This window comes from Protopterus annectens, chromosome 2.part1 (assembly GCF_019279795.1).
Source record: "Protopterus annectens isolate FY-2018-M chromosome 2.part1, PAN1.0, whole genome shotgun sequence".
NCBI classification, from domain to species: Eukaryota; Metazoa; Chordata; order Ceratodontiformes; family Protopteridae; genus Protopterus; species Protopterus annectens.
Genome location: NC_056729.1, coordinates 722,160,870 through 722,174,457, shown reverse-complemented (window position 1 = coordinate 722,174,457; position 13,588 = coordinate 722,160,870).

The following is a 13,588-nucleotide window of genomic DNA, read 5'->3' as shown; positions in this document are numbered from 1 at the left end:
TCATCCCAAAAGCATTTGCACATAGCTTCTTTGAAGAGATGATAGATGTTATTTCAGAGAGGCTTTGAAGGATTCTAAGGTTTGCTGCTTTTTAACTCCATATGGGAGGTGGTCCTAAGTAACTGAACCAAGCCCAGTGAAGGCTCTTTAACCTGTACCTGTTTTGAAGCATGACCTGTCATTAATAAATATTTCACACTGACTGCTTTTGGGTGATTAGGCTTATTCAAAAAACATAGTTTTATTTTCAATTAGGAACTTTATCGTAGTTTTATTAATGTGAATAATAGTGTAACTAGTAGGAGGGAAGCTCTGTTGGGCACTGGTAGCCAATGTATGCCTTTTAGTACATCATGGTGAAATGTATCTGTCAGCCAGTAGAACAAATCTAAATAGTATGTTTTCTGTCACTTGGAGCATTTGAATATTGTAGGAAGACTGAACAAATAGCAGTAGTAGACTATTTTCCAGTTTGGGAATAAGTGCAGTCTTATGTCAGTAGAGCAACAGTTAGCACACCTGCCTTTTTGCTGGAAGATCAAATGGCTCTAGGTTTTATTCTCTCCCCAGGTGACTGATTTTTATTGGTGTAGGAACTGCCCATATTGGTGGCCCAAGTAGATATAAACTATCCAGTGGCACTTATTAAAAGAGTAGGGCATCTTACTTTATACAAAATGATCAAAACGTAGTTACAGGGAACTATAATATCTATTTATATAACTTTATCAATTTCAGGATTTAAATATCAAAACATTGCTACATGCCTTTAACATTTATTCTCTTCTTCCACTTCCTTTCATCCAATTCTACATTTCAGCTTTTCTTCTTAACTCATATTTACCCAATTTTCATTATATAATATAATAAACTGTATCTTGCCAGACAAACTTTCCAAATGCATGCAAAGATGTTATCTGTTTCTTTCCTGTTCTTTCAAGTTCTTATAATAATCATATAAAAAATCTTGTTGTTAATATAATAAGAATAAATCATTCCCTTAATTCTTTATTTCATATTTTTTTATTATTTCATTTTCTAGAAACATATGACTTATTGTTTACATCCCACAAACATTACTCCTTGTTTATTTGTTTGTGAGTCATATTTGCAGTTACATGAAGCATATCCAATACCAGCTTCCAAAGAAAGTCCTCATATTTGCTTACTTTTACAAAGTCTTTCACCCTGTTTTATTGCTCTTTTTATTTGTTTCCCAGCCCTTGCACAAATCACCTCAATAACATGTCCTCATTGTGTTTTCATAATGCTGCCTTCTGGATTTTTTTCTGTTAGTGGTATTGTAACACTGCACTCCTTTACTACCTTACATACTATTTCAGCTCTTCTCTGTCACCCCTTCATTTTCTTTCTTTTTAAATGCACATACCTGAAAAACTTCAGTGCTTTGGTCAAATTTCTAGTCAGTATAATTATAACCTCAGTTATCCCTTGAACAGAGCCCAGTACCTTTGTGGAACTATCTTATTCAACAATATATATATATATATATATATATCTATATATATATATATATATATATATATATATATATAACTAAGTACAATATAAACAGTTTTTTGTAAATGTTTAATGAACAAATAGTGAGAGAAGATGAGAAATCTTGTAATATAACTTTAAATGTGAAAGATATTTAGTAATAATTTTGTCATTATATATTGCAAAAATTATGGAAGGATATCAGGTAAGGCCTGGATATTTTTGTTCATATTATCATGATTCTTTTTCAGTAGGATAGGAGGTAAGCTTGTGAAATTTCTAATTAGAGGAAAACAAACACTAGATGCCATAGGATTGATTAACAATCTGTTGGTACTTAATTAATTGAATAAATCAATGAATTTAATCTGTAGTTTTAGCTGTCGATTGATATTTTTTACTGATTCTGTAAGTAAAAGATCAGCATACATAACATTAAGAGAAGGAAGTTCAAATGTGAAATCATTAATGAAGAGGGAGAAGTGTAGAAAACCTGTCACTGGAGAAGTTTCCAGATTATCCATATATTGCCTTTATTAATCTTATTTTAATAATATATGTTAATCTGGGTGCAAGTCTGGGACATGAGCTTTCTACTAATAATTGTAAAATGGCATCCTGTATTGTGGAAAGGGTGGCTATATATATATATATATATATATATATATATATATATATATATATATATATATATATATATATGTGTGTGTGTGTGTGTGTGTGTGTGTGTGTATATATATATATATATATATGGTTCCCATTCAGAAGCCTGAAACATCATAAGCCTGAAAATCAAAATCCTGAAACCAAAGCCTGAAAATTCAGAATCCTGAAAACTCAAAATCCTGAAAGACCAAAATCCTGAAAGACCAAAATCCTGAAACTCAAAATCCTGAAAACACAAATAATGCTAATATGTCACTATAGACACTAATATCTACCAACTGACCCTGACCCTAACCCTAACCCTAAGGTCCGTCACTACTCGCACACTCACTGACCCGCCTAACCTAACTCACTTAAACCCTAACCCCAATATTTGTCACTATTGCATACATGCCTAACCTGCGCCTAACTAACTCACTTAACCGCCACGCCCCTAAAATAAAAACAACCGCACACTTACCTGACCCCAACGCATGACCTAACACCACAGGGCTAACAATAGCAAAGCCACAATGACATCAGTATGTCTATTTTGTGTTTTCAGGATTTTGAGTTTCAGGATTTTGGTCTTTCAGGATTTTGGTCTTTCAGGATTTTGAGTTTTCAGGATTCTGAATTTTTTTGATTTTCAGGCTTATGATGTTTCAGGCTTCTGAATGGGAACCATATATATATATATATATATATATATATATATAAATATATATATATATCTATATAAAATAGTGTGAGATTAGCTTCAGACTAACAGTATAGTGAGGACCAGTCTATGCCGTCAAGGTAAGCATCATGATTGGCTTACTTTGGTTTTGGAAAAAAGCCTACCTGTAATTATTTGTAGTAGCCCTTATTATACTTCTGCGCATTATCAGACACTGAATACTTATAATTTAGTGCATATTATTCTGTAAAAAGCTTGGTGCCCTTGCCTGAGATCCAGAAGCACTTCACTTGCATCCAATGCCATCCAGGCAAAGCTAAGTGCTTGTGATTGTTAAATCATACTTGGTTCACTTTAATGAAGCAATCACTGCTGTATTCTTGCCTTATCTGTGCTTCTTGTTGAATTTTAAACTAAAAGTGTTGTTCTCTCCCTTTTTACTGGTATTAGACTGGTTGTATTAGATATTGCCTGCTGTGGGGGATTTCTAGCCATTTGTTTGCTATTTGTGATAGCATTGCACTTGTGGGATTCATATTGCCGTGTCTTTATATTAAGAAAGCTGGGATTACTCATCTTGTAGCAGGAGGTATTTTCCTTGTCTGTCAAAGCTGAGAAACACTCTAAAGGGCTCATGGTGTAGTCATTTTATTGTGCAGTTTGCTAAATTGTACTTGCTTATCTTACATTAAGTAATTTTTAAATACTAAAAACCTCTGCCTGACTACATTCTGTTTCTCTTTGTCCCACGGGCATAACTTCCCTTAAACACATTCTAAGGTCCAAGAAAAACAAAACAAACAAAAAAAACTGAAGCAACTGCCTGCATACAAGAGCACGGAGAGTGGAACCCCGTACAAACCAATAAAAGCTACTGCAAGTCCTACTTTTATCAACAGACTGTGAGTAATTCCTTTAAACATATTCTAAGGTCTAACAAAAACAAAACATAAAAAACCTGAAGCAACTGCCTGCATACAAGAACACAAAGAACAGAGCCCCATACAAACCAGTAAACTGCAAGTTCTACTTTTATCAACAGACTGAGCAGTTCCCTTAAACACATTCTAAAGTCCAACAAAAACAAAACAAAAAAAAAACTGAAGCAACTGCCTGCATACAAGAACATGGGCAGTGAAACCTTGTACAAACCAATAAAAGCTACTACAAGTCTTACATTTATCAACAGACTGTGAGCAGTGTAGGTCTATTATAATCTTCTCTTTGTCATACTCCTACTGATTCTTCCTGCTGTGCACACTACTGGACCCCCCTTCATCCCATTTATTGTAACAAATATATATATTTGTCTAAAGCATTGCATTTATTTTATATTCTTCTATTTATTTATCTTATATATCACATCTATTTTATATTTTTATATTTTATTCTCCCATTTATTGTAACAAATGTTTACCGTTTCCTAAAGCTTTACATTTATTTTATATTCTACTTCCCTGATGCTTTACTAAATCTGATTTTGAGTTCACATAGATAAACAGATGCCTTTAGGTACTGACCTGGGCTAGCTGGTTGATTGTTTTTCTCTTCTCACAACTTTCTCCAAGCCCTGGCTCTTAGCCCACCTTCTCTCAGTCTCATAGCATAATATTATTGTAAGCTTCCCAGCCCTATCAATCCTGTCTATTCCCCCCTCTTCCTCTTGAGAGTTTACTTATTCCTCCCCAGAGCTGTGGCACCATCTTTAAATACTTAGACCATCTGCTCCCCAGATTTCCTATCTTACTGATAGTTTTCTTTCCATTAACAACTCTGCCTTTAGTTTCAGCTCATTCCGCTCTTCTGCCCTACCCCCATTCCCACCCACCCTCACATCAATGACATTTATACTTACTCTAGCTCTTCCCTTACTGCACCACCCAGTTATCCCCCTCCATTTCCTCTCTCATTACACCTCTAGCCACACCTCTTCACTTCCCCTCATATTACACCATTAGCCACACATCCTACCAAACACACACATGCCCAACATCTTAACTCACCTCATTATTACCCCATGAGTACAACCGCTTCTTCACCACCACATCTCACTACTGTACCCTAATTCTCACTCCTTTAGTCACCCACATCCCATACTACAATTTCCATCTCTACTATCACTACTCTACTTACCTTATCACTCTCTTTTAATATCCTACTACATTTAACCTCTCTACATCATTCTTCTACCTCTTCCTTCCACTGCCCATTATCCTCTCTCCCCATACAGTCTGAACTTCCTTCTCACAAATTTCAGCCAGCCTTTACAACTCAAGCATATTATTATGTACCAGAGTAAAAATCCTCCCTCACCATGACCACAACAATAATATTTCTCTCTAAATTATTCAATCAATATAAAACAGAAACTAGAATACACTACTTGCCCATATCCTGTAACAAACCTTTCACAATGTGGAGACATACATCCCAACCTGAGTCCCTTCTCCTCTTTTCTGCAACCCACCAACTCCCATAAATCAATAAACTTCACTACAATTAACCTTCAAAGCATCAGAAATAAAATACCTGACTTCCATGCATGGATAGCCCACAACAAACCCGATACTATTGCCACAACTGAAACATGGCTAAAACCTTATATTAAGGACACAGAATTCCTTCCCCCAGATTTTGCCTGTCTTAGGGCCAACAGACCCCCCCAAAAAAGGTGGCAGCTTCTCTCTAATATACCACATGTCCCTCACTATTGTCCCATATACAAAACCTATCCCACAGTTCTCCACAGACAAATTTCTAGTTTCTTTCCTTAAAATGAATAATTGCAAAAACGTCTGTGTAATAGTTATTTACATTCCTACAGACAATAACATCCCAATTCTTGAGAAACTCCTTGGCTGGGCATCTACTAACATAAAAAAATGAGACTATCATACTGGGAGACATAAATATCAACTGGCTTGACATATCCCCAAACTACTCTAACTGCAATATCAATCTATACAAGTTCACCCAGCTAATTAACACCATAACCAGGCCTAATAAAATTAATACTAATGGGTCTATCCTAGACTGGATTTTAGTGTCTGACCCAAATAAGATCACATCCACTGGTACACTCTCCAATAGTATACGTGACCACTTACCAGCCTTTATACAATGTGAATGTACCACAACAATTAATAAACATCAGTGCAGGGATACCAGTGATGAATCCCAGTTCTGTCCTTCTAGCTTTAACCAAAAGTTGCTTAGCATCAACTGGGATGCACTAAAATCACTTCCCCTTGAAGAGGCAGTTAAGTTCTTCAACTCAACCATCATCACCATATTAAACAATCTTGCTCCCCTTAGACAAAAGAGAGTAAAGACCAACCATGCTGGTTGACTAACAAGATCCACCAAGGATCTCATGAAACAGAGACAAATCATGGAAAATCTGGCAGAAAAACAAAAACCCATCTGATCTCACCCAATACAAACAGCTCCTAAACCAGGTTAAGCATTTAGTACTACAAAACAAAACAAAAAACACTACCTTACATTGCAAAATCAACACAAGCAAAATCCAAAGAAATTCTGGAGCTCTCTCAACTCTTTATTAAACCCAGGCTCTAGTAATAATCCTTGCACTGACCCATATAAGACACCCATTGAAACTGCTGCAAGCTTCAACTCCTATTTCATAGATATTCTAGCCAATCTAACCTCTACCTTTTCCAAGATCAGCTTCTCCACCACAGACCTCTCCACAGTTAACACCAGTACACTCCCTGTTCCTAACTTTACTGTGTCACCTATACCCACTTTGACTATTAAAAAATTGCTTCTAAAACTCAAACCATGCACAAATGCCCCTGACAATATACCTGCCAAATACCTGCACATCTCAGGCAACTCAATGACTTACCCTATCAGCATCCTTCTTAACAGATCTATCCAAGAATCCTATGTGCCCATCATCTGGAAAAAAGCTTATATCCTCCCTCTATGTAAGAGAAGCCCCAACATAGACACCACCTACTTCTGCCCCATTGCTATACTATTACCCATCTCTAAGATTATGGAAAATTGTATTCATTCTCAACCTCTTCACCATCTGACTCACAACCACATCCTCTCCTCCACCCAACATGGATTTAGGGCCTGACATAGTACCACCACTGCCCTCACATCCTTCAGGGACACTGTCAACTGAGCCCGTGATGCTGGTAAAATCATATCTTCACTATTTCTTGATCTTTCTAAAGCTTTAGATACTATATCTCACTCTCTCCTTCTACCAAAAACTCTCTAACATAGGTATCTCACCTCAAACCCTAAACCGGTTCACTAATTACCTCACTAACAGGCAACAATCAACTAAATGGCAGAACTCTTACTCCCCTTTCCTAAACACCACCACTGGTGTTCCTCAAGGCTCAGTCATCCAGTTTGCAGATGACTCCACTATCATCTGCACTGCAAACAACTCTTCAGAACTACACCAACTCACCCAAAATGCCCTCACCTCCAACAAAGTTTGGATGTCTAATAATCATCTTGCCTTGAACTCCAACAACACCAAACTTGTAATCTTTGCCCCCAAAAGTCCACACCCTTACAAAAAGAGAACTTCACCATTCAATTTATTTATTATTTATTTATTTGACATTTGTTAACTGGGTTAGTCCAACTGGGACAAAGCCCCTTATTCAGTGGAGACCTGGGAATAAAAGGTCTACAGAAAAGTATTCAATATTTGACATATAGTAATACAAAAATTACATAGACATAAACAATAGAAGATAACATTCATGGTAATTTGAATAAAATATTGTAGCATGAAGACAATACAGTAGAGAGAAGCAAGGAAAAAAATACAGATAGACCTTAAGCCTTAGAAAGCTAAAAATAAGATTGGCTTAGAATAGTAGAAGAAATGATCAAGTATGAAATAATTTATAAATTGCAGAAAAGAAGCAGAGAGGATGGAAAGAATGAGTAATAGAGTTGCAATAAAGAAAAATTAGGAGAAAAGTAGGGTTTCACAGATGTAGAAGAAAGAATAAGAGTTGGATACTTAGAGAGATAAGTTAGTCAGGGGGAAGATAGCACAGACATAGTTTATTAACATTAAAGTGAAGTTTTACTGACTTTCTGAATTGGGATTTGGATCTCTAAATGGTACCACCATCGACATTGTACCTAGCACAAAACTCCTATGTGTCATCATAGATGAAAACCTCACATTTGACCTGCACATCAGTCCAATGTATAAAAGACACATCAAAAGCTTGGCAATCTCTACCAACACAAACGTCCACTCAGTGCATCAGCCTGACTTTTCTTTGCGTCTTCTTTTCTATTACCCTCTCTTTTATACAATGCCCCCTCCACTACTACATTCAGTCCTCTCTAAAGTCCAAACTAGACTCATGCTACAACAAAATTGCTAAGTTTGCAACTAATGCCTCCTATTCATCCCACCACTGCTTATTATTACGCAACCTAGAATGGCTTGAACTCGCCAACTATCTCACCTTTATCCAACTAACCACAGCTAACAAACTCATTCATAATCCATCCATGTGCCCTGCTCTGTCTTCTATACTTACGTTATACCATCCTAACAGACCACTCCGATCCAACAACTAACTGCTTGTAAATGTAGAAAAACCCAAACTTTCAGCTGGCCAGATGCTTTACTCCTTTACCAACACAAAACTTTGGCACTCCCTCCCTCCCAACACTTAGATCCACCTGCTCAGTAACCCTCTTCAAGATATCTCTAAAACAACATCTCTCCTCATCTTGGCTGTGCACATGGGGTAACACCACCTCTCATATAACCTAACTTCAACCATCACAATTATTCTCACCCCCTCTCTACTATTCTGTAATCCTCCTTTCACATCCACCTGTCTTTTTACTTACTCTGCCTCTCCATCCTGTCCACTTCCCTCTTCTATTAACCCTCATTGTCCTATCATTGATCCCTCCTGTTTACTTCCTTCCTAACCCTTATAGACCTACCACTGAACCAGGTGAGACATTCAGGTACTCTCACAGCCTACCTTAATATCATACCACCACTTATATCTGCACCAATATTCACCAGCTTTGCTGATTCCTGTAACAGGACTCATATACCATATCACTCAGCTATTACACCTCCTAAACATGTGAAAAGTTTAAGTACCTAGTCTCTAATTAATTCCTATATCTGCTTTGCACCCACTGCATAAAGTGTCCTATATATATACATTTTGCTAGCTGAAAACTACTCATATGGAACATTTTCATGTTTATACTCTGTACTGATTGTATAATATCTTTGATTTGAGAGTGATTACTTATGTTCTGTTTTTTCACCAATTTTATAAGCTGCCAATAATATGTACTAAATGTCTTTATTAATGTAAATTCTGTATTGTATGTGAAATGTCTTTATATGCAGAACTTTTCTCCCTGGGACTCCACTGAAAATGGGCACTTCTGGCACAGTTGGACCATCCTGGTAAACAAATGCGAATAAAATAAATAATAAATAAATAAATAATTGTTGCTGGCCATTTGCTTTATCTATACAATTTTCTAATTTTTGAACTAAAACATGTTTTATTCTCTCATTGTTGCTATTGTTAGAGTATTTGCCTTGAAATCACATCTGTAAGGAATTTTTAGCCAGTTGTTTAAGTTGTTTTGTGATTAGCATTACCCTGTACAGAAGCAAACACCTAGAAAGCAAATTTTCCCTATAGAACTGTCCATAAAATTGTACCCTGTAAAACAGTAAGTATGAAGCAAATACCTTGCAGTGTGACAAGTGTAGAGCACCTAGTTCATGCACTCAGTGTCAGTACCTATGGATTTTGTAGAATTTAGTATTTTACAGCAACCAAACCTAGTAAGTTAAAATTGTTTTAGCCTAGTGTGTCCTAATAAATTGCCAGTATTAGTCTGCCCAATTAAAGCACCCATTATAATCTTAAGTAAACCCACAGTACACCACCTGCTTGTAACTCATCAATTAAAGGATGGGACAGCATGGACATGCAGTTTCCTATCCTCACTGTAGCCACCCTGCTGGTCTTTATAATTCAATGGAATATCCAGCTGGCTCATGGATAGTAACCAGGATGTTATGATCATTGAGGTCACTTCCACAAAGAAGCCTGTCACCAGTGGGATTCCTTAGGGCTCCATGATGGGCCCACTTCTTTTTGGATGTCCAAGCCAATGTCAAAGGCCTCTGGCTGACCAAGTTTGCAGATGATTGCAAGCTGGCAGCAGTCATACAATCCTACCAAGATTAAAACTCCCTATAGGAAAGTCTAACACAGGCAACTAACTGGTGCAAAAGTCACAGCTTAAAACTCAGTTCCAAAAAATATATTATAGTACTTTTGGGAAGACTGCACCATGAGAAATTATAACTTCAATAAAGCACCCCTAAGATTTGACTCATTAGTTTGGGATCTGAGAATTTATGTAGATAGTAACCTAGCCTTCAAACAACATGTGCCCAGTGTAGTAAGAAAATTCTTTTATGTTGATCAACTTACAAGTACCTGACCAGACACATGCAGCAACTGGAATGTCCTCAAAGGTTCCTTACAAAAAGAATACATGGAGAAAACACAATGTCTTTTGCCAGATCACCTCAAAGTCCTATCTCTATATTTAGTCTCATACAGACTACTGAGAGATGACCTATGCCTGGCATACAAGGCATCCTTGGACCCAGCTCTGATGAACCTTTTTCATATCCGTAAAACAAACAGAATTAAAACTACTACATCCAAAGACTTGAATTTTGCTTGTGACATGAACAGGTCATAGTGGAGTACAAATATGTATCTCAGAAAATTCCTATTCTCTGGAATAGGCTCCACATCCATGTCAAGCAAAGTCCCTTCCTTACTATCTTAAAGCATAACTTGGATCAGTGGAAGGGAAGCTGTAAATTCACTGGTCTGGCACCTATGTCCCTGATGGACAGAGGTAGTCAGTAATTCATGTCAATGCCAAGAACAATCCCCAATAAAAATGTCTAAATCATAGCACTTGTGGGTTGCATTTTGGTTGCATGATAGGGCTTATAAAGGCCCTAGTGGCTGTATCATACCTCTCAACTGTCCTGATTTTTGCAGAATGTCCATATTTTTGCCTCATACTTTTAGCCTGTTCCTCATAAAGTCAGTGGTTTTCTGGCAAATCACTGGTGTGATCTATGGACTGAAGTCACTAAATAATGACTTTTGAGTTTCAGACTTCACATCCTTCATAAAAATGCATGCTGAGGCAAATCCTGTTATTGTAGTAACTTTTTAAGTTTATAAGAGCAACACTTAAAATCTGTCCCAATTTTTGGGCGCTTGTCTCCCCATTATGTCAGGCATTGTCCAGATTTCTTGCTTTAAGAGGTTGAGAGGTATGAGAGTAGTATACACCTATGAACCTATAATTGCAGTGTGGTCAATACGTTGCATTTTTATTTATTTACTACCATGGTCTGAAGTAAGGGCATGGCTGAAAAGTGTATGTGGAAAATAAAGGAATCACATTGTATGTTTCTGATGTAAAAAAAAAAAAAAACTATACAAACACTGCTGATGGTGAAAAATATCTTGCTCCTCTGTTGGACTCTGCCACATCTTTCACAGTTCTGAGAGGTGTGCTTCACTGTAAGGATCACAGTATCATAAATGTCATGGCAGAGAACCTCAAAAAATGTTCCCCAATTTCTTCGAATCTGACCCATGGTCTTGTGCTGCCTGGTATTAGGTCCATAGGTAGGTACTAGGCTATCTTCCCGAGGGCATTTATAAGCCTAGCCAGAGTGTGTCAGTTTTCGCCACCCCATTGATTAATTAACTGAACCTCTGTCAAGAAGAGCCAATAAAATGATCCCAAGGGAGTATTTTCTGTTACCCATCCACTCGTCAAGGTTTCTCTTGAAGAGTGTTAGTGAAGGGTTCTGTCAAATGTAGTTAGGAATTTTGTTCCAAAGTATGGGGAGTCTCTCTGTGACAGGAATCTATCCCTCCAGCATGTTCTATTTATTGTTGTGGTGAGGTTTAGCTCAGTAGAGTGATTGGCTTGCAGTGACTTGGATTTATTTAGGTGGAGCATGTCCATCAATTCTGAGTTGGACATGGCTTTGTAAGTCAGGCAAAGATCACTTTTGAGTAAGCGATATGCCACTGAGTACAGCCGGAGTTTTTCCAGTTGGGCTGCATAGGACATATGTTTGAGGCCAGTAATCCTCTTGGTGAGGTACTTAAGTGATCTTTCCAGCTGTTGGAAGTGTCTTGTGAGGTACATCCCAAATGGGGCATTGTACTCTATGATGGGTCTGATGAGTGACGAGTACAGGGGCACTATAACCTCTTTATTTCTAGATGCGAACCCTTTAGTAATTAGATGGGCTACATAGAAGGATTTCCTAACTACTTTGGCAATATGATTGTCAAAGGAGAGATTACTATCTACCTGGGTCCCCAGATCTTTTATTACTTCTTCTGTATTAAGGGGGATGCCACCTTTGTGATAATTCATGGGTGTTTTGTTTTTCCCAAATGGAATGACTATGCATTTTTTGGCATTTAGCTTGAGACCATGTCTTTGACACCAGGTGTCCGTCTCAGTAAGGCCCTTTTGGAGAATTTCCATGTCAGCTGGAGAGTCAATTATGGCTCCCAGTTTGCAGTCATCGGCGAACTTGGTTAGCCATAGTCCTCCTGTGTTTGCCTGTACTTCTGAGAAGTATATGCCGAACAGTAGCAGTCCCATTACTGAGCCTTGTTGGACATCACTTGTGACTGGCTTAGAGTTGGATCTGGAGCCTGCTATTCTTACTGTGTGAGTTCTGTTTGTAAGCCAGTTGGCAACCCATCTTGTGATGTAGAGGTTTATGTTCAGGCTGGTGAGTTTTTCTATAATTCCCGAGTGGGGAATGGTGTCAAAAGCCTTTGTGAGGTCAAGGTAGGCTGTGTGAACCACCTTCCCCTCATCTATGGCCTTGGTGACTGTCTCAAAGAAGTCAACCAGGTTTAGTAGGCATGATATGCCCTTAACAAAGCCGAACTGGGTTGGGTCAAGTGTTTTGAGGTTCCCAATGTCTTTGTTAATGAGTTCCATGATGATGCGCTCCATAGCCTTGTAGACCAGGCTAGTCAGGCTTATGGGGCGATAGTTACCAGGGTCAGTTGTGGCCCCTCCTTTGTGGAGCAAAATAACCATTGCTGTGCACCATTCCATGGGCACGTAGCCTGTGGAGAGGCTGAGGTTGAACAGTGTGTTTAGGTGGGGGGTTAGTTCGTTGTGGAGTTCGTGCAAGACGCAGCCTGGGACACCATCTAGCCCCACTGATGCTGTGCTTTTGGCTTTTGAAAGGGCTGTTTTCACCTGTGTGTCTGTGATTTCTGGGACACTACACTTTTCTGGTATTGTTGTGGGCCCTTTTGGGGGTGAGAGGGGGGTGAAGTTTGTACTGAATCTATCTGCCAGGATGTTGGAAATATCAGTAGGTTCAGTATATTTTGTACTATTTTTCACTAGCTCAGAGCATATCTGCGAGTTGCCACTTAGATTCTTGACATAGCTAAAGAAAGCTTTGTGGTTATCTTTTGAATACTTGGCTATTTTTCTTTCGAAGTTAGCCTTGGATGATTTTATGAGGGACCTTAGTTTCTTACTGATACGGATCAGGGATGTCTTTCCCTCCTGGGATTTGCTTTTTTTCTTAACTAGTTTTCTCCTTCTACTGTATAGCCTGTTTATGGCAGGGGTCCACCAGACTGGTTTCCTTCTCTT